We start from the raw sequence: 21116 nt of genomic DNA on the forward strand, positions 1-21116 counted from the left end.
GTTTGGTAGCCTAAGTGCTGCCAGTCGCCATTGGGATTTCGCCCTCACTTTTAATATTTGAAGGGCTTTGTCTTTAAAATTGGTGTCTCATCTGGAGTCATTTCATCTTTAAAACAGTCTCACAGTTTCTGGATGGGGAGAGATGGATTCTGTAGGAGTTCCGGATAGAGCAATGTCTTCTTTCATTCGGATGCTTAATGTGGGGAGACGTCTCTTTAAATGGGGTCTCTGTTAATGAGAGTTCCCGTCTTTAATTGGGATATCTTCTGATGTGAAGCCCCGCCTAAACAGGGTTTGTTACTGAGGTTAAACCTCTGGCGTACAAGGGGTTTGATGGGGAGATTGCTTCCATGAAGATTTTTCTGATTTTTCAGCCAGGACACTGATGTGTGATACAAACACTCATACAGAGACACACACACAACACACACATACACACAGACATACAACAGACCACACACATGCACACACACAAATACACACAAAACATAGACACACATACAAACACAGACATAGAAATACATAGATACACAACCTGACCACACATACACACACACTTACACAAATATACACAACACACACGCTCATACACTCACACACGTACTCACAAACACACTCAGACATACACACTCACACACACACACTCACACATACACACTCACACATACACACTCACACACACACACACACACACACACACACACACACACTGTGAAGGTGATGTGAAGCAGCTCATCACAAACTACAACTCTGCAAAATTTGCAGATGATATGAAGATAGATAGAGTGGCGGGTAGTTTTGAGGAAGTAGAGTGGCTACTGAAGGACTTAGACAGATTAATAGAATGGACAAAGAAATGGCAGATGGAATACAGTGTTGGGAAATATATGATCATGCACTTTGGTAGAAGAAGTGAAGGAGTTGACTTTTTTCTCAATGGGGAGAAAATACAAACCTCTGAGGTGCAAAGGGTTTGGGAGTCCCTAAAGGTTAATTTGCAGGTTGAGCCTGTGGTGAGGAAGGCAAGTGCAATGTTAGCATTCATTTCAGGAGGACTAGAATATAAAAGCAAGGATGTATTGTGAAACTTTATGAAGCACTGGTGAGGCCTCACTTGGTGGACTCTGTACAGACTGGGTTCTCGTATCACAACACTCAAAGTATCGCACATCAGTGTCCTGGCTGAAAGATCAGAAAACTCTTCATGGAAACAATCTCCACATCAAACCCCTTGTACAGAGGTTTAACCTCAGTAACAAATCCTGTTTAGGCAGGGCTAAACAGAAGATATCCTGATTAAAGATGAGAACTCTCATTAACAGAGACCCCATTTAAAGAGACGCCTCCCACATTAAGAATCCCAATGAAAGAAGATATTGCTCTATCTGGAATTCCTACAGAATCCATCTCTCCCCATCCAGAAACTGTGAGCCTGTTTTAAAGATGAAATGACTCCACATGAGACACCAATTTTAAAGACAAAGCCCTTCAAAAATGAAAAGTGATGGAGAAATCCCAGTGGTGACTGGCAGCACTTAGAGTACCAAATATTCACCAGTGTCTCTCAGTCTCTCCCTCAGGGACAGATCTGTACACTGACCGGTGTCTCTCAGTCCCTCTCTCTCAGGGGAGAGCTGTACACTGACCGGCAATGTTCCCTCTAATTTTTAGTAGTCAGTGTGCGCAAAAATACTATGTTGTGCAAATTTTTTTCCTGTGACAAAAGTATGTGCGCGCTGAATGCACACTTGGCACAGTTTATGCAGACTTACAAAATATTTGACATAATACTGCACGGAATAACAACAAAATAACTTACATATTTAAGTCACTCAGTTATTTTTTCTCTCTCCTGTCTTTGGCATTTACCCATTCTTTGTAAACTCTATCTCAACTAATAGAACTTCCATCCAATTGATAGCTTTTGATTCTTATTAACATATCCAAATGACATTCACCAAAACGGTTTCTCAGCTTGTTTTTGAGTTGATTCATTAGAAACATAGAAACATAGAAAATAGGTGCAGGAGTAGGCCATTCGGCTCTTCGAGCCTGCACCGCCATTCAGTATGATCATGGCTGATCATCCAACTCAGAACCCTGTACCAGCCTTCCCTCCATACCCACTGATCCCTTTAGCTACAAGGGCCATATCTAACTCCCTCTTAAATATAGCCAATGAACTGGCCTCAACTGTTTCCTGTGGCAGAGAATTCCACAGATTCACCACTCTCTGTGTGAACAAGTTTTTCCTAATCTCGGCCCTAAAAGGCTTCCCCTTTATCCTCAAACTGTGACCCCTCGTTCTGGACTTCCCCAACATCGGGAACAATCTTCCTGCATCTAGCCTGTCCAATCCCTTTAGAATTATATACATTTCAATAAGATCCCCCCTCAATCTTCTAAATTCCAACGAGTATAAGCCTAGTCGATCCAGTCTTTCATCATATTAAAGTCCTGCCATCCCAGGAATCAACCTGGTGAACCTTCTTTGTACTCCCTCTATGGCAAGGATGTCTTTCCTCAGATTAGGGGACCAAAACTGCACACAATACTCCAGGTGTGGTCTCACCAAGGCCTTGTACAACTGCAGTAGTACCTCCCTGCTCCTGTACTCGAATCCGCTTACCATAGAGCCATAGAACCATAGAAACTACAGCACAGAAACAGGCCTTATGGCCCTTCTTGGCTGTGCCGAACCATTTTCTGCCTAGTCCCACTGACCTGCACACGGACCATATCCCTCCATACACCTCCCATCCATGTATCTGTCCAATTTATTCTTAAATGTTAAAAAAGAACCCGCATTTACCACCTCGTCTGGCAGCTCATTCCATACTCCCACCACTCTCTGTGTGAAGAAGCCCCCACTAATGTTCCCTTTAAACTTTTCCCCCCTCACCCTTAACCCATGTCCTCTGGTTTTTTTCTCCCCTTGCCTCAGTGGAAAAAGCCTGCTTGCATTCACTCTATCTATACCCATCATAATTTTATATACCTCTATCAAATCTCCCCTCATTCTTCTACGCTCCAGGGTATAAAGTCCTAACCTATTCAACCTTTCTCTGTAACTGAGCTTCTCAAGTCCTGGCCACATCCTTGTAAACCTTCTCTGCACTCTTTCAACCTTATTTATATCCTTCCTGTAATTTCCTGTAATAACTGAACACAATACTCCAGATTCGGCATCACCAATGCCTTATACAACCTCATCATAACATTCCAGCTCTTATACTCAATACTATGATTAATAAAGGCCAATGTACCAAAAGCTCTCTTTACGACCCTATCTACCTGTGGCGCCACTTTTAGGGAATTTTGTATCTGTATTCCCAGATCCCTCCGTTCCACTGCACTCCTCAGTGCCTTACCATTAACCCTGTATGTTCTACCTTGGTTTGTCCTTCCAACGTGCAATACCTTACACTTGTCTGCATTAAACTCCATCTGCCATTTTTCAGCCCATTTTTCCAGCTGGTCCAAGTCCCTCTGCAGGCTCTGAAAACCTTCCTCGCTGTCTACTACACCTCCAATCTTTGTATCATCAGCAAATTTGCTGATCCAATTTACCACATTATCATCCAGATCATTGATATAGATGACAAATAACAATGGACCCAGCACTGATTCCTGTGGCACACCACTAGTCACAGGCCTCCACTCGGAGAAACAATTCTCTACTACCACTCTTTGGCTTCTTCCATTGAGCCAATGTCTGATCCAATTTACCACCTCTCCATGTATACCTAGCGACTGAATTTTCCTAACTAACCTCCCATGCGGGACCTTGTCAAAGGCCTTACTGAAATCCATGTAGACAATATCCACTGCCTTCCCTTCATCCACTTTCCTGGTAACCTCCTCAAAAAACTCCAATAGATTGGTCAAACATGACCTGCCACGCACAAAGCCATGTTGACTCTCCCTAATAGTCCCTGTCTATCCAAATGCTTGTAGATTCTGTCTCTTAGTACTCCCTCCAATTACTTACCTACCACCAACGTTAAACTTACCGGCCTATAATTTCCTGGATTACTGTTCGATCCTTTTTTAAACAACGGAACAACATGAGCCACTCTCCAGTCCTCTAGCACCTCACCTGTAGACAGCGACATTTTAAATATTTCTGCCAGGGCCCCTGCAATTTCAACACCAGTCTCCTTCAAAGTCCGAGGGAACACCCTGTCAGGTCCCGGGGATTTATCCACTTTAATTTTCCTCAAGACAGCAAGGACCTCCTCCTTTTCGAACTATACAGTTTCCATGATCTCACTACTTGTTTCCCCTACTTCCATAGACTTCATGCCAGTTTCCTTAGTAAATACAGACGCAAAAAACCTATTTAAGATCTCCCCCATTTCCTTTGGTTCCACACATAGGCGACCACTCTGATCTTTAAGAGGACCAATTTTATCCCTTACAATCCTTTTGCTCTTAACATACCTGTAAAAGCTGTTTGGATTATCCTTCACTTTGACTGCCAATGCAACCTCATGTCTTCTTTTAGCACTCCTGATTTCTTTCTTAAGTATTTTCTTGCACTTCTTATACTTCTCAAGCACCTTATTTACTCCCTGCTTCCTATACATGTCATACAATTCCCTCTTCTTCTTTATCAGAGTTGCAATATCCCTTGAGAACCAAGGTTCCTTATTCCTATTCACTTTGCCTTTAATCCTGACAGGAACATACAAATTCTGCGCTCTCAAAATTTCTCCTTTGAAGGCTTCCCACCTACCGATCACATCTTTGCCAGAGAACAACCTGTCCCAATCCACGCTTTTTAGATCCTTTCTCATTTCTTCAAATTTGGCCTTCTTCCAGTTAAGAACCTCAACCCTAGGACCAGATCTATCCTTGTCCATGATCAAGTTGAAACTAATGGTGTTATGATCACTGGAACCAAAGTGCTCCCCTACACAGACTTCCGTCACTTGTCCTAACTCGTTTCCTAACAGGAGATCCAATATTGCATCCCCTCTAGTTGGTCCCTCTATATATTGATGTAGAAAACTTTCCTGAACACATTTTACAAACTCTAAACCATCTAGACCCCTAACAGTATGGGAGTTCCAATCAATATATGGAAAATTAAAATCCCCTACCACCACAACTTTATGTTTCCTGCAGTTGCTTGCTATCTCCCTGCAGATTTGCTCTTCCAATTCTCGTTGACTATTGGGTGGTCTGTAATACAATCCCACTAATGTGGCCATACCTTTCCTGTTTCTCAGCTCCACCCATAAGGACTCAGTAGACAAGCCCTTTAATCTGTCCTGCCTGAGCACTGCTGTAATATTTTCCCTAACAAGCAATGCTACTCCCCCACCTTTCATTCTTCTGCCTCGATCACATCTGAAACATCGGAACCCTGGAATATTAAGCTGCCAGTCCTGCCCCTCCTGTAGCCAAGTTTCACTAATTGCTATAACGTCATAATTCCACGTGTCAATCCACGCCCTCAACTCATCCACCTTCCCCGCAATACTCCTAGCATTGAAATATATACACCTCAGGAGATTTTTACCACCACTCACAACCTTTCTATTAGCGAATTTGCTTGAACTTTTAACATCATTTATTTTCACCCCAGCCACACTGTCAGCTCTGGCACTCTGGTTCCCATCCCCCTGCAAATCTAGTTTAAAGCCTCCCCAACAGCACTAACAAACCTCCCTGAAAGGATATTGGTCCCCCTGTAGTTCAAGTGTAACCCGTCTCTCTTGTACAGGTCCCACCTGCCCCAGAAGAGGTCCCAATTATCCTGAAATCTGAAACCCTGCCCCCTACACCAGTTCCTCAGCACTTGTTCATCCTCCAGAGCATCCTATTCCTACCCTCACTGGCACCTACCACAGGTAGCAATCCTGAGATTACCACCCTCGAGGTCTTGCTTTTCAACTTCCTACCAAGCTCTCTATACTCACTCTCCAGGACCTCCTCACTCTTCCTTGCTATGTCATTGGTACCGATGTGCACCACAACATCTGGCTGATCACCCTCCCACTTCAGAATGTCATGCAATTGTTCAGAGACATCCTTGACCCTGGCATCCGGGAGGCAACAAACCATCCTGGATTCTCTGTCACGACCACAGAACCTCCTATCTGCACCTCTAACTATCGAGTCCCCTATCACTACCGCTCTCCTCTTTCTCCCCTCCCTTCTGCACTGCAGAGCCAGACTCAGTGCCAGAGATCCGGCTACTGCAGCTAGTCCCAGGTAAGTCATCCCCCCCAACAGTATCCAATGCGGTATACTTGTTGTTGAGGGGAATGGCCACAGGGGAACCCTGCTCTGCCTGCCCTTTCCTCTTCCCTCGCCTGACAGTGACCCAATTTCCTGTCCTCTGCTCCTTTGGCGTAACTACCTCCCTGTAGCTACTATCTATAATCTCCTCATTCTCCCGAATGATCCGCAGGTCATCCAGCTCCTGCTCCAGTTCCCTAACGCAGTTTGTTAGGAGCTGCAGCTGGATGTACTTCTTGCAGGTGTCGTTGTCAGGGACACCGGAGGGCTCCCTGACTTCCCACATCCTGCAAGAGGAGCATTCCAACTTCCTGCCTGGCATTCTCTCTACTCTAAACTATCTAAAAAAAAATATTTGCTATGAATGCTAGCATACCATTCGCCTTTTTCACCGCCTGCTGTACCTACATGCCCACTTTCAAAGACTGGTGTATAATGACACCCAGGTCTCGTTGCACCTCCCCTTTTCCTAATCGGCCACCATTCAGATAATAATCTGTTTTCCTGTTTTTGCCACCAAAGTGGATAACTTCACATTTATCCACATTAAATTGCATCTGCCATGAATTTGCCCAATCACCTAACCTATCCAAGTCACCCTGCATCCTCTTAGCATCCTCCTCACAGCTAACACTGCCGCCCAGCTTCGTGTCATCCACAAACTTGGAGATGCTGCATTTAATTCCCTCATCTAAGCCCAGGTCACCTTCAGCCAGATGTCTGTCCTGTTTCCAGGCCGAGCTGAGCCCACCTGCTCGGGCGCCAATTCCTGAGTGAGGGAGTGTGTGGTGGGGTCTGGGCTGTCCATTCATGGTGCTAATTTCGCAATCCCAGGCCGTTTCCCAGACTCACAGGCTGTTTCTAGAGATGAGGCACATTGGGAAAGTGAGAGTCCTCTGGCACCCAGTGGGCAATGGGTGGGGGTGGGGTTGCTCTGTTGGTAAAAAATGAAATCAAAGTCTTAGAAAGAGGTGACATAGGATCGGAAGTTGTAGAATCGTTGTGGGTAGAGTTAAGAAAGTGCAACGGTGGAAAGACCCTGATAGGATTTATACATATAGGCCTCGAACAATAGCCGGGTTGTGGGATATAAAATTCAACAGGAAATAGAAAAGGCTTGTAACAGCGCCTGGAGAGAGGAGTTGGCCACATTTGTCTGGAAGGGGACATTAGCAGGGATGATGCCAGAACAACAATGTCTGGAGTTTCTGGGGGCAATTTGGAAGGAGCAGATCAATCACAATGACGAAGAAGTATTCTAAAAAGAATATAATGCAACCATGGCTGACAAGGGATGTCAAAGTCAAAAAGAGGACACATAATGTAACAAGAAATAGTGGGAAGCTTTTCTGAGGATTTGGAAGTTTTGAAAACCAATAGAATGCAACGAAAAACAAATATATATATGGAGCAAAAAGATTAAATATGAAAGCAAGCTAGGCAATAACATCAAAGAGGATACAAAGATTTTTCATACATATGAAGAGTAAAAGAGCAGATATTGGACTACTGGAAAATAATGCTGGAGTAGTGGTAATGAGAGACAAAGAAATGGCGAACGAATTTAATAAATATTTTGCATCAGTCTTCACTGTGGCAAACACTAGCAGAATGCCAAAAATGCAAGTGTCAAGGGACAGAAGAGAGTGCTTGCGAAGCTGAAAGTTCTGAAGGTAGATAAGTCACCTGGACCAGATGGACTTCATCCCAGGGTTCTGAAGGAATTTAGTGAAAAGATTGTGGAGGCATTAGTAATGATCTTTCAAAAACCACTAGAATCTGGAATGGTTCTGGAGGACAGGAAAATTGCAAATGTCACTCCACACTTTAAGAAGGGAGAGAGGCAGAAGAAAGGAAATTATAGTCCTGTTAGCCTGACTTCAGTGGTTGGTAAGATATTTGAGTCTATTATTCAGGGCGAGGTTTCGACGTACTTGGAAGCACATGATAAAATAGACCAAAGACAGCATGGTTTCCTTAAGGGGAAATCTTGTCTGACAATTCCATTAGAATTCCTTCAGGAAATAACAGGCAGGATAGACAAAGGAGGGTCAGGTTTATTATCACTGGTATATGTCACGAAATTTGTTAACTTAGCAGCAGCAGTACAATGCAATACATGACAATTCAGAGAAAAATAAGTACATCAATGACAGTAAGTATATAAAAGTATATTAAACAGTTAAATTTAAAATAGTGCAAAAACAGAAATAATATGTATTTTAAAGAGTGAGGAACTGTTCATGGGTTCAATGCCCATTTAGGAATCAGATAGCAGAGGGGAAGAAGTTGTCCCTGAAACTCTGAGTGTCTGCTTCAGGCTTCTGTATCTCCTTCCTGACAGTAACAATGAGAAGAGGAAATGTGTTGGGTGATGGGGGTCCTTAATAATGGACACCGCTCCTCGATACCACGGAGGCCTGTGTCCAAGGTTCCACACATGAGGCTGCTTAACAAGGTAAGAGCCCATGGTATTACAGGAAAGATATTAGCATGGATAGAACATTGGCTGCCTGGCAGGAGGCAAAGAGTTAGAATAAAGGGAGCCTTTTCTGGTTGGCTGCTGGTAATTGATGGTATTCCACGGGGGTCAGTGTTGTGACAGCTACTTTTCACATGTTATGGCAATGATTTAGATGAAGCAATTGATGGCTTTGTGGCCCAGTCTGCGGACGATATGAAGACAGGTGGAAAGGCAGGTAGTGTGAAGGAAGCAGGGTGTCTGAAAAAGGTCTTAGACTGATTGGGAGAATGGGCAAAGAATTGGCAGATGGAATATAATAAGAACATGAGATATAGGAGCACAATTGGGCCATTCGGCCTATTGAGTCAACTCCACCTTTTCATCATGGCTCATCCATTTTCCCTCTCAGCCCCAATCTCCTACCTTCTCCCCGTATCAATTCATGCCCTGACCAATAAGGACTCTGTAAACCTCTGCCTTAAATATACATAAAGACTTGGCATCCACAGCTGCCTGTGCCAACAAATTCCACAGTTTCACTCACTCTCGGGCTAAAGAAATTCCTCTTCATCTGCATTCTAAATGGATGTCCCTCCATTCTAAGGCTGCATCCTCTGATTTTAGACTCAAACACCAGAGGAAATATAGAAAGCCTTGGTTTGGCCACATTTGGTGTGCTGTGCTGGTGCCCCGATTTGCAAGAAGGGTGTGGAGATTTTGGAGAGGGTGCTGAAGAGGTTCCCCAGAATGCAGCCTGGATTGGCGAGGAAGACAAACTTGGGTTGTTTTCTATGGAGTGTCAGAGGCTGACAGGTGACCTGATAGAAATATATAAAATCATCGGAAGAATAGATGGGATACATGGTCAGAGTCTTTCTTACTTACTGACTGCCCGTTACACCACTGGTGTTTCAGGCAGCAATGAAGGTTCCCCATCTCTGGTGGTGTTCAGGGCTTCCTTCATCATGCCGGTGGCTTCCTCTCGGTTTTCACTACTGTCACTCATGTAAGTCTCGGGGTGGAGACTCAGGAATACCGTCACAGTCAGATGTAGAAAGGCTCTTCACTGCTGTTTCTGTAACAGTTCTGTTTGATCAGCCAGGGTTGTCAGTGGACCACTCTTAGTCTGGCCTCTACCCTTTGACCTGTTTGCTATGGGTGACCCCACCAAAAGCCAAAGCATAAAGCCCTGACTCCAGCCAGAGTAGCTCTCTGGGTCATTAGGGCACGCAAGCTACCAAACCCTTCGACAGGGTCATGGTCGTCTTGGAGGAGAGTCTTTCTTCCCCTTGATGGAAATGTCAGGTACTAGAGGGCATAGGTTTAGGGTGAGTGGGCAAAGCTGATGGATCGAAGCACCTGTTCCTTCTGTGTTCTAAAGAAACTCCCTCAATCGGGAGAGTGGAACAGAGATAATGTTTTAGACCAGGAACGGAAGGGCCTTTAACTGGGAATATTACTTCTGTTACTTCGATAGGGGCACTGGACTGCGAAATTCAGTCTAGATTGCAGAGTAAATATAATGTACAGAGTGTTGATGGTGACGTGGTAGCAGCAGTCATCACAGCCCAGAGTTGTACTTTGTGATAGAAAACCATAGAAACTACAGCACAAAAACAGGCCTTTTGGCCCTTCTTGGCTGTGCCGAACCATTTTCTGCCCAATCCCACTGACCTGCACACGGACCATATCCCTCCATACACCTCCCATCCATGTATCTGTCCAATTTATTCTTAAATGTTAAAAAGGAACCCGCATTTACCACCTCGTCTGGCAGCTCATTCCATACTTCCACCACTCTCTGTGTGAAGAAGCCCCCCCTAATGTTCCCTTTAAACTTTTCCCCTCTCACCCTTAACCCATGTCCTCTGGTTTTTTTCTCCCCTTGCCTCAGTGGAAAAAGCCTGCTTTCATTCACTCTATCTATACTCATCATAATTTTATATACCTCTGTCAAATCCCCCTTCATTCTTCTACGCTCCAGGGAATAAAGTCCTAACCTATTCAACCTTTCTCTGTAACTGAGTTTCTCAAGTCCCGGCACCATCCTTGTAAAACTTCTCTGCACTCTTTCAACCTTATTTATATCCTTCCTGTAATTTGGTGACCAAAACTGAACACAATACTCCAGATTCAGCCTCACCAATGCCTTATACAACCTCATCATAACATTCCAGCTCTTATACTCAATACTATGATTAATAAAGGCCAATGTACCAAAAGCTCTCTTTACGACCCTATCTACCTGTGAAGCTACTTTTAGGGAATTTTGTATCTGTATTCCCAGATCACTCCGTTCCACTGCACTCCTCAGTGCCTTACCATTAACCCTGTATGTTCTACCTTGGTTTGTCCTTCCAACGTGCAATACCTCACACTTGTCTGTATTAAACTCCATCTGCCATTTTTCAGCCCATTTTTCCAGCTGGTCCAATTTCCTCTGCAGGCTCTGAAAACCTTCCTCGCTGTCTACTACACCTCCAATCTTTGTATCATCAGCAAATTTGCTGATCCAATTTACCACATTATCATCCAGATCATTGATATAGATGACAAATAACAATGGACCCAGCACTGATCCCTGTGGCACACCACTAGTCACAGGCCTCCACTCTGAGAAGCAATCCTCCACTACCACTCTTTGGCTTCTTCCATTGAGCCAATGTCTAATCCAATTTACCACCTCTCCATGTATACCTAGCGACTGAATTTTCCGAACTAACCTCCCATGCGGGACCTTGTCAAAGGCTTTACTGAAGTCCATGTAGACAATATCCACTGCCTTCCCTTCATCCATTTTCCTGGTAACCTCCGCGAAAAACTCAAATAGATTGGTCAAACATGACCTACCACGCACAAAGCCATGTTGACTCTCCCTAATAGTCCCTGTCTATCCAAATGCTTGTAGATTCTGTCTCTTAGTACTCCCTCCAATAACTTACCTACTACCGACGTTAAACTTACTGGCCTAGAATTTCCCAGATTACTTTTCGATCCTTTTTTAAACAACGGAACAACATGAGCCACTCTCCAATCCTCCGGCACCTCACCTGTAGACAATGACATTTTAAATATTTCTGCCAGGGCCCCTGCAATTTCAACACTAGTCTCCTTCAAGGTCCGAGGGTACACCCTGTCAGGTCCCGGGAGGCTTCACATCACCTTCACTGTGTGTGTGTGTGTGTGTGTGTGTGTGTGTGTGTGTATATGTCTATCTGTCTCTCTGTCTGTGTGTTTGAACATCTACACACATTTCTCTGCCAGTGTTTGAGTGTGTACACCCAGGTCTCTCTGGAGCTCTCAATCTGAGTGACTGTGTACATTTCAGGTCCTTATGGGTCCTTATGAAAATTATATTTCAATGTTCAATTCAAAGAACATTCTAGAGAAGAGTTTAACACCTGGTACCAAGAACAGTGTTACACCACAGAGAGTGAGCGATGGAGATTGTGATCAGATATCACACTTGCCTGGACTCTGTACAGACTGGGTTCTCATATCACAAGACTCAAATTATCACACATCAGTGTCCTGGCTGAAAGAACAGAAAATGCTTTATGGATGCAATTTCCCCATCAAACCCCTTGTTCAGAAGGTTATCCTCAGTAACAAACCCTTTTTAGGCGGGGCTTCACATCAGAAGACATCCCAATTAAAGATGACAACACTCATTAACAGAGACCCCATTTAGAGACACCTCCCATAAATTGTGAGCCTGTTTTAAAGATGAAATGCCTCCACATGAGACACCAAATTTTATGCTGAAGCCATTTGAAAATGAAAAGTGACAGAGAAATCCCAACGGTGACTCGTAGCAGTTAGACTACCAAACATTCACCAGTGTCTCTCAGTCCCTCTCTCTCAGGGGGAGATCCGTAAACTGACCAATGTCTCTCAGTCTCTCCCTCAGGGACAGATCTGTACACTGACCGGTGTCTCTCAGTCCCTCTCTCTCAGGGGGAGATCTGTACACTGACCGGTGTCTCTCAATCCCTCTCTCTCTGGGGGAGATCTGTACACTGACCGGTGTCTCTCAGTCCCTCTCTGTCAAGGGGAGATCTGTACACTGACCGGTGTCTCTCAGTCTCTCTCTCAGGGACAGATCTGTACACTGACCGGTGTCTCTCAGTCCCTCTCTCTCATGGGGAGATCTGTACACTGACCGGTGTCTCAGTCCCTCTCTCTCAGGGGAGATCTGTACACTGACTGGTGTCTCTCAGTCCCTCTCTCTCAGAGATCTATACACTGACCACTGGCTATCTATCTCTCTCAAGTTGTTGTACCATAGCTGCTTTTGTTTTCCTCACCCTTTCTTTTGGGGTTTAACTATGTGGTGTACTGACAGCTCTGTGGCTGTCCCGTCTGTTACCTCATCCTCACTTTGCTTTTCACGGTTTGGGTCTTAACACCAAGGCTTCGCATCGGAGATGCATTCTCATGAGCAATCATACCTCCCTGGTATGGAGATAGTTCTGGGTTTGTCCCAGAGTCAGCAAACTTGTTGCTTGTCACACTGGGTGACTGACCTTGGCTTGGGTCCCAAGGACAACTGGGCTTACTGACTTACCTCCCGTTATGCCTCTGGCGTTTAGGGCAGCAATGAAGGTCCTCCATCTCTGGTGGTGTTCAGGGCTTCCTTCATCATGCCGGTGGCTTCCTCTCGGTTTTCACTACTGTCACTCATGCAAGTCTCGGGGTGGAGACTCAGGAATACCGTCACACTCAGATGAAAGGATTCTTCGTTGCTGTTTCCGTAACAATTTTGTTTTGCCCATCAGGGATGTTAGCCCTGAGCTGACCCCCCGAACCAGGAGGACCTGTGGACCACTCTTCATCTGGTCTCTACCCTTTGACCTGTTTGGCATGGGCGACCCTATCAAGATCAAAGCATCCAGCCCTGACCCCAGCCAACATAGCCCTCTCGATCATTGAGGCATGCATCCTCCAAACCCTACAACGTGGTTGTGGTCCGCTTGAATGGACAACTGGGCTTGGAGAATCTTTTCCCATCAACATCATAGATATATGGAGTATGTTATACAGTACTAAAACAGGCCATTCAGCCCAATACATCATTGCTAACCAAGCTATCTGCACAACTTAATCCCATTTCCCCTCAATTGGCCCATGTCCCTCTAAAGCTTTTGGATCCTTGTTCCTGTCCAAATATCCTTATTTGTTATAATTGTACCACCTCGACCACTTCCTTTGCAGTTCGTTCCACCACCCTCTGCAGGAAAATTTGACCCTCCTATCCCCTTTCAACCGTTCCACTCTCACCTGACAGTAGCGTAGTTGTTACAACAACACTTTACAGCTCCTGCAACCTGGGTTCAATGCCCATCGCTACTTGTCAGGAGCTTGTACGTTCTCCCCATTACCATGTGGGTTTCCTCCCACAGTCTAAAGAAGTACCAGTTGGTAAGTTAACTGTCCCCTGATTAGGCTAGGATTCAAATTGGGGTATTGCCAGGTGGTTTGACTCGAAGGTCTGGAAGGACCTATTCTGTGCTGGAGCTCAATCAGTAAATAAACCCATGGTGTTGAGTTTGAAACTCCACAACCCTGGGAAGAATACCATGACTATCTATCCTAACCATTCCCCTTGTGATTTTATAAAGTCACCCCTCAGCCTCTTTTGCTCCAGGGAAAACACTGCCAGCCTGAACAGTCCCTCCCTTTAACGCAAGTCCTCCAGTCCCAACAACATCCCGGTGAATCTTTCCTGCTCTCTCTTCTGCTTAATTACACCCTTCCTATAGCTGGGTAACCAGAACTGAGCACAATACTCAAAGTGCAGCCTCAACAACGACTTGAGGGCAACGTTCCCTCTGAGGTGTGTGCACGCACACATCTTTTGCTACTAGCGCTCAAAGGAATTTAAACTGCGCACAAAAGTTGTCCCCCTCTACCTCGTTGGCATGTAAAGTACATTTCACGATTGTACACGATCACATTTCCTTTTCCGGTTTCTGATGCGGACAGTGTTGAAAACGTGGAGTTTGTGATGATTTGTCTGCAGATTTTAGAACTGGCTTATTTAGATTAGATTAGATAATGAGGACACGCAGTCCTCTTTTATTGTCATTTAGTAATGCATGCATTAAGAAATGATACAATGTTCCTCCAGAATGATATCATGAAACACAAAACAAACCAAGACTAAAAAAACCGACAAAAACCACATAATTATAACATATAGTTACAACAGTGCAAAGCAATACCGTAATTTGATAAAGAACAGACCATGGGCACGGTAAAAAAAAAGTCTCAAAGTCTCTCGAGGTCCCATCATCTCACGCAGACGGTAGAAGGAAGAGAAACTCTCTCCCTGCCATGAGCTTTCAGCGCCACAAACTTGCCAATGCAGCACCCTGGAAGCACCCGACCACAGTCCGACTCTTGAGTCCGTCCAAAAACTTTGAGCCTCCGACCAGCTCTCCGACACCGAGCACCAAGCACCATCTCTGCCGAACGCTTCGACCCCAACACCGGCAACAGGCAATAGGCAAAGCCGAGGATTTGGGGCCTTACCTCCGGAGATTCTTGATTGCACAGTAGCAGCAGCAGCGAAGTGGGCATTTCAGAAGTTTCTCCAGATGTTCCACCGTGCCTCTCACATCTGTCTCCATCAAATCAGGATTGTGTACGGCCTCTATTTAACAAATACCATATCATTTTGGAGCGGCCGCGCGCGCTGCATCACGCCGCCATCTTCTCCTCTTTAACTATTTATGGTTTTATTACTATTTATTATTTATGGTGCAACTGTAACGAAAACCAATTTCCCCCGGGATCAATAAAGTATGACTATGACTCCCCTCCTTTATTTATACTGTTTTTATCGAAGAAATTATTGATTCACTATGTCGAATTCCAAAGAAGCAAAGGGTGTGAAAGGGAAAAGAATGGCGAGTTCATTTAAAACAGAAAGGTTTGTTATCGTCAGAATAGTTTCAGGTCTGTTTCCACTTAAAAATTCAGTGTGTGCACATTGTTGTCATTGGGCAAAGAATGGCAGAGCACAAGATTTTTGCACACACTAGGCATTACAAATTCAAGGGAACAACGCCTGTGTGGCTGTGACATGAAATTCCAGTCTGCAAGAAAGAGAGAGAGAGAGAGATCACCCCTGCAACACAACATCTTTTGTCTTTGCAACCTTACTCACCAACCTATCTACTTTTGTCTCCATGTTATTTATATATAATACAAACAAAAGAGGTCCCAACACTGATCCCTGTGGAACACCATTGGTCACAGACCTATGACCAGAATAAACACCTTCCATAAGACCATAAGATATAGGAGCAGAATTAGGCTATTTGGCTCATCGACTCTATTCCACCGGTCCATCGTGTCTGATCCAATTTTCCACTCATCCCCAATCTCCTGCCTTCTCCCTGTGTTCCTTCATGCCCTGACCAATCAAGAATCTATCAACCTCTGTCTTAAATATACATACAGACCTGAACTCCACATCTGCCTGTGGCAAAGAATTCCACAGATTCACCACTCTCCGATGGCAGAAATTCCTCCTCATCTCTGGTCTTATATTTACTCTGTGATGGTCTTTCACCATTCAATAGGTTTCATTTAGGTCACCCCCTATTCTTCTGAATTCCAGCGAATACAGGCCCAGAGCCATCCATCGCTCTTCAAATGACAAGCCATTCAATCCTGGAATCATTTTTATGAACCTCATTTGAACCCTCTCCAATTTTAGCACATCCTTTCTAAGCCAATGGGCCAAAAATTGCTCACAATACACCAAGTGAGGCCTCACTAGTGCTTTATAAAGTTTCACAATACATCCTTGCTTTTATATTCTAGTCCTCTTCAAATGAATGCTAACATTGCACTTGCCTTCCTCACCACAGGCTCAACCTGCAAATTAACCTTTAGGGACTCCCAAACCCTTTGCACCTCAGATGTTTGTATTTTCTCCCCATTGAGAAAAAAGTCAACTCTTTCACTTCTTCTACCAAAGTGCATGATCGTATATTTCCCGACACTGTATTCCATCTGCCATTTCTTTGTCCATTCTCTTAATCTGTCTAAGTCCTTCAGTAGCCATTCTACTTCCTCAGAACTACCTGCCTTCATATCTATCTTCATATCATCTGCAAATTGTGCAAAAAAAACATTAATTCCATTATTCAAATCATTGATATATAACAGAAAAAGAACTGGTCCCAACACAGACCCCTGTGGAACACTACGACTCACTGGCAGCCAACCAAAAAGGCTTCCTTTATTCCTACTCTTTACCTCCTGTTAATCCAAGTACATGACAACAACTGATTCTCCTTTGTCTATCTTGCATGTTATTTTTTCAAAGAATTCCAAGAGATTTGCCATACAAGATTTTCCCTTGAGGAAACCATGCTGACTGCTGCCTATTTTGTCATGTGCCTCCAAGTACCCTCAGACCTCATCCTTAATGATCAACTCCAACATCTACCCCCTCCTGGAATCCAGCACCAACCTGATTTTCCCAATCTACCTGCATATTGAAATCCCCCATGACTATTGTAACATTGCCCTTTTGGCATGCATTTTCAATCTCCCATTGTAATCTGTAGGCCACATCCATACTACTGTTTGGGGGCCTGTATACAATTCCCATGAGGGTCTCTTTATCCTTACAGTCCCTTAGCTCTATCCACAATGAATTAATACCTTCCGACCCTACGTCACCTCTTTCTAATGATTTGATTTCATTTTTCACCAACAGAGCAATGTCACCCTCTCTGCCTTCCTGCCTGTTCTTTTGACACAATGTGTGTCCTTGAAGCTTAAGCTCCCAGCTGTAATCTTCTTTCAGCCTTGATTCAGCGAGCCTACAACATCATAACCACCAATCTGCAGTTGTGCTGCAAGTTCATCCAGCTTATTCCGTATACTGTGCAATTCAAATATAACACCTTCAGTCCTGTATTCATCCTTTTTGATTTTGTCCACCTTTTATGTTGCAACTCATCCTGTTGTCTGCAATGTTGCCCTATCAACAGCCCCTCCTCACTACACATCGCCACTGTTTGTAAACCAGCTACCTCATCTTCAGCACTATCATCTGCCTTTCCTACGATACTTTTTGCATTGAAAAATAGGCAGCTCAGAATACTAGTCACACTGTGCACAACCTTTTGATCATAACTTTGCCTGAGGTCTTACCAACATCTGCTTTCAAAACCTCTCCACTAACTGTTCTGGCCCTCTGGTTCCCATCCCCCTGCAACTCTAGTTTAAACCACACCACGTAGCATTAACAAACCTTCCTACTAGAATATTAGACCCCCTCCAGTTCATTTGAAAACCATCCCTTCCGTACAGATCCCACCTTCACTGGAAGAAAAACCAATGATCCAAAAATCTTACCCCCTCGCTCTTAAACCAACTCCTTAGCCATGTATTAAACTGTATAATCTTCCTCGTTCTGGCTTCAGTAGCACGTGTTATGGGTAGCAATCCTAAGATCACAACTCTAGAGGACCTGCCTTTCAACTTCGCACCTAACTCCCTGAGTATCTGTGCAGAACCTCATCACTCGTCCTAATCATGTCATTGGTACCTACATGAACCACAACTTCTGGCTGTTCACAATCCCACTTAAGAATACTGACGACTGGATCTAAGTATCCCAAAACCTGGCACCTGGGAGGCAACAAACCATCCAGGAATCTCGTTCTTGCCCATGGAACCTCCTGTCCATTCCCCCAACTAGCAAATCCTCTTTCACCACAGCGTTCCTATTCTCCCCCTTTTCCCTCTGAGTCACAGAGTCAGACTCAGTGCCAGAGAACTGACCACTGTGACTTTCCTCTGATATGTCACCACCCCTGACCCCCGACAGTATCCAAAGTGTATTACCTGTTTTTGAGGGAGATGCCCACAGGGATACCCTGCATTGGCCCCCTTAACCCCTTTCCTCCTCCTGACTGTCACCCACTTTCCTGTGTCCCGCACCCTGGGTGTAGCTACCTATCTATCTCCCCTTCAGCCTCCCGGATGATCCGGAGTTCATCCGGTTCCAGATCCAACTCCTTAATGCGGATTGTTGGAAGCTGCAGCTGGATGCTCTTCTCACAGTTGTAGTCGTCAGCGACACTGGAGGTCTCCCTGCCTTCTCACCTCCCGCAAGAGGAGCATTCCACTATCCTACCTGGCATCTGTACTGTCCTAGCTGAGCAGATATAAAGATTGCCATCCTTTGCCTTCTAGGGGCAAGCTAATCCTGAATCCAAATGACCAAGTCACAGTGGAGACCTCAAAGTTCAAAGTAAATTTATTATCAGAGTACATATGTGTCACCATAGACAACCTTAAGATTCATCTTCTTACTGGAATACTCAATAAATCCGGAGAATACCTACATCTTAATCTTCTGAATATCATGAGGGACTTTGGCAAATATCTTACTGAAATCTATTTTGACAACGTCCACTGCCAACAATCACCATCGCAACCACCTCAAAAGTCACAGTCAACTGACCTGTATTTGTGACTTTCTCCAAACCTACTGTCCGGCCCTCGATATCACTGCCATCCAGGGATATTCGGTCCACTGACTGGTGTCTCATGCCTCAGTTCCTTGCAGTTGGTGTTTTGATCTTGCTGTGCACTGACGTGTGGGTGGCCGGCACAGTCTGTTTATGTTCTCCTCCTCAACTCTCTTTGCAAAGGCCGGGTCTCATGATTCATTGAACTGTGTTTAGACTCTCACCAGCAATCTCACCCCCAGTGTGGAATCTGTCTGTGGTTTGTCCAAATGTTGATGAACTTACTGTGTGCCCCTCTGAGTGACTGACATTGACTTGGGGGTCCCAGGGTAACAGGGCAGATCAGGCAGGTCCTGTCCCGGTTGGAGAAGATCAAGCCTACCCTGGTAGGCCTCGGCCTACTCTTGCCTTTTCAACAGGATGTCTGCACTGTTTCCTGCCCAAGCTCAGCTGGTTTAGTGGTCACAGTCCACCAGGATGGTGTGAGACAAGGTATGAGATTCTCAGTTGGAGAGTGTCAAGGCTGGTTTTTGATGTGATAATTCTTTGACCCCAGGTTTTTGTGTCTCACATATACAAGCTGTTTCTGGAGTTGAGACACAATGCAGGGGAGAGGCAGTGAGGTTTTTCAGATCATAAAACCATAAGATATAGGAGTGGAATTAGGCCATTTGCCCCATCAAGTCTCTGTCATCATTTCATCATGTCTGATCCAATTTTCCTCTCAGCCCCAATCTCTCTTGCCTTCTCCGTGTATCCCTTCATGCTCTGACCAAGAATCAAGAATCTATCAATCTCTGTATTAAATATACATAAAGACTTGGTCTCAGCAGCTGCCTTGGCAAAGAATTCCACAGATTCACCACGCTCTGGCTAAAGAAATTCTTCATCTCCATTCTAAAAGGACATCCCTCTATTCTGAGTCTGTGTCCTCTGGTCTTAGACTCTCCCACCATAGGAAATGTCCTCTCCACATCCACTCTATCAAGCTCTTTCACCATTCTATAAGTTTCAATGAGGTCACCCCTCATTCTTCTGAATTCTAGTGAATACAGGCCCAGAGCCATCAAGCTTTCTTCATATCACAAGCCATTCAATCCTGGAATCATATTTGTGAACCTCCGGAAAAGGCTCCCTTTATTCCCAGTCTTTGCCTCCTGCCAGTCAGCCAGAATCTTTCCTCTAATCCCATGGGCTCGGAGCTTGTTAAGTGGCTTCATGTGCGGCACATTGTCAAAGGCCTCCTGAAAATCCAAGTACACAAATCTGTCAGGCTAGATTTTCCCTCGAGGAAACCATGCTGACTACGGATATTTCCTGAGACCCTCAGACCCCTTAATTAATAATCGACTTCAACATTTTCCCAGCCACTGAGGTCTGACTAACTGGCCTATAGTTCCCTTTCTTCTGCTTCTCTCCCTTCTCGAAGAGTGGACTGGCAACTTTCCAATCTTCCGGAACCATTCCAAGAATCTAGTAAATATTGAAACATCATTACTAATGCCTCCAAGACCTCTTCAGTCACCTCTTTCAGAACCATGGGGTGTATATCATCTGGTCCAGGTGACTTATCTACCTTCAGTTCTTTCAGTTTCCCAAAGAACCTTCTTCCTAGTTATGGTAAATTCACACATTCAAGACCCTGACACCTGGAACTTCCATCATACTGCTAGTGTCTTCCACAGTGAAGACTGATGCAAAATTCTTATTCAATTCGAGCACCCTTTCAATGTCCGTCATTACTACCTCTCCAGCATCGTTTTCCAGCGGTCCGATATTCACTCTCACCTCTCTTTTACACTTTATGTATCTGAAGAAACTTTTGGTATTTTCTCTGATATTATTGGCTGGCTTACTTTCATATTCCATCTTTATCTTCTTAATGGCCTTTTTAGTTGCCT

General features: G+C 44.6%; 1 protein-coding gene across 1 annotated transcript in view; it reads left to right on the plus strand.

The window, feature by feature from the left end:
• The window catches only part of LOC134354414 (perforin-1-like), a 57227-nt gene that overhangs the window by 29677 nt on the left and 6434 nt on the right, over positions 1 to 21116 (plus strand). The window lies entirely within an intron of this gene.

This window comes from Mobula hypostoma, chromosome 11 (genome assembly GCF_963921235.1).
Source record: "Mobula hypostoma chromosome 11, sMobHyp1.1, whole genome shotgun sequence".
NCBI classification, from domain to species: Eukaryota; Metazoa; Chordata; class Chondrichthyes; order Myliobatiformes; family Myliobatidae; genus Mobula; species Mobula hypostoma.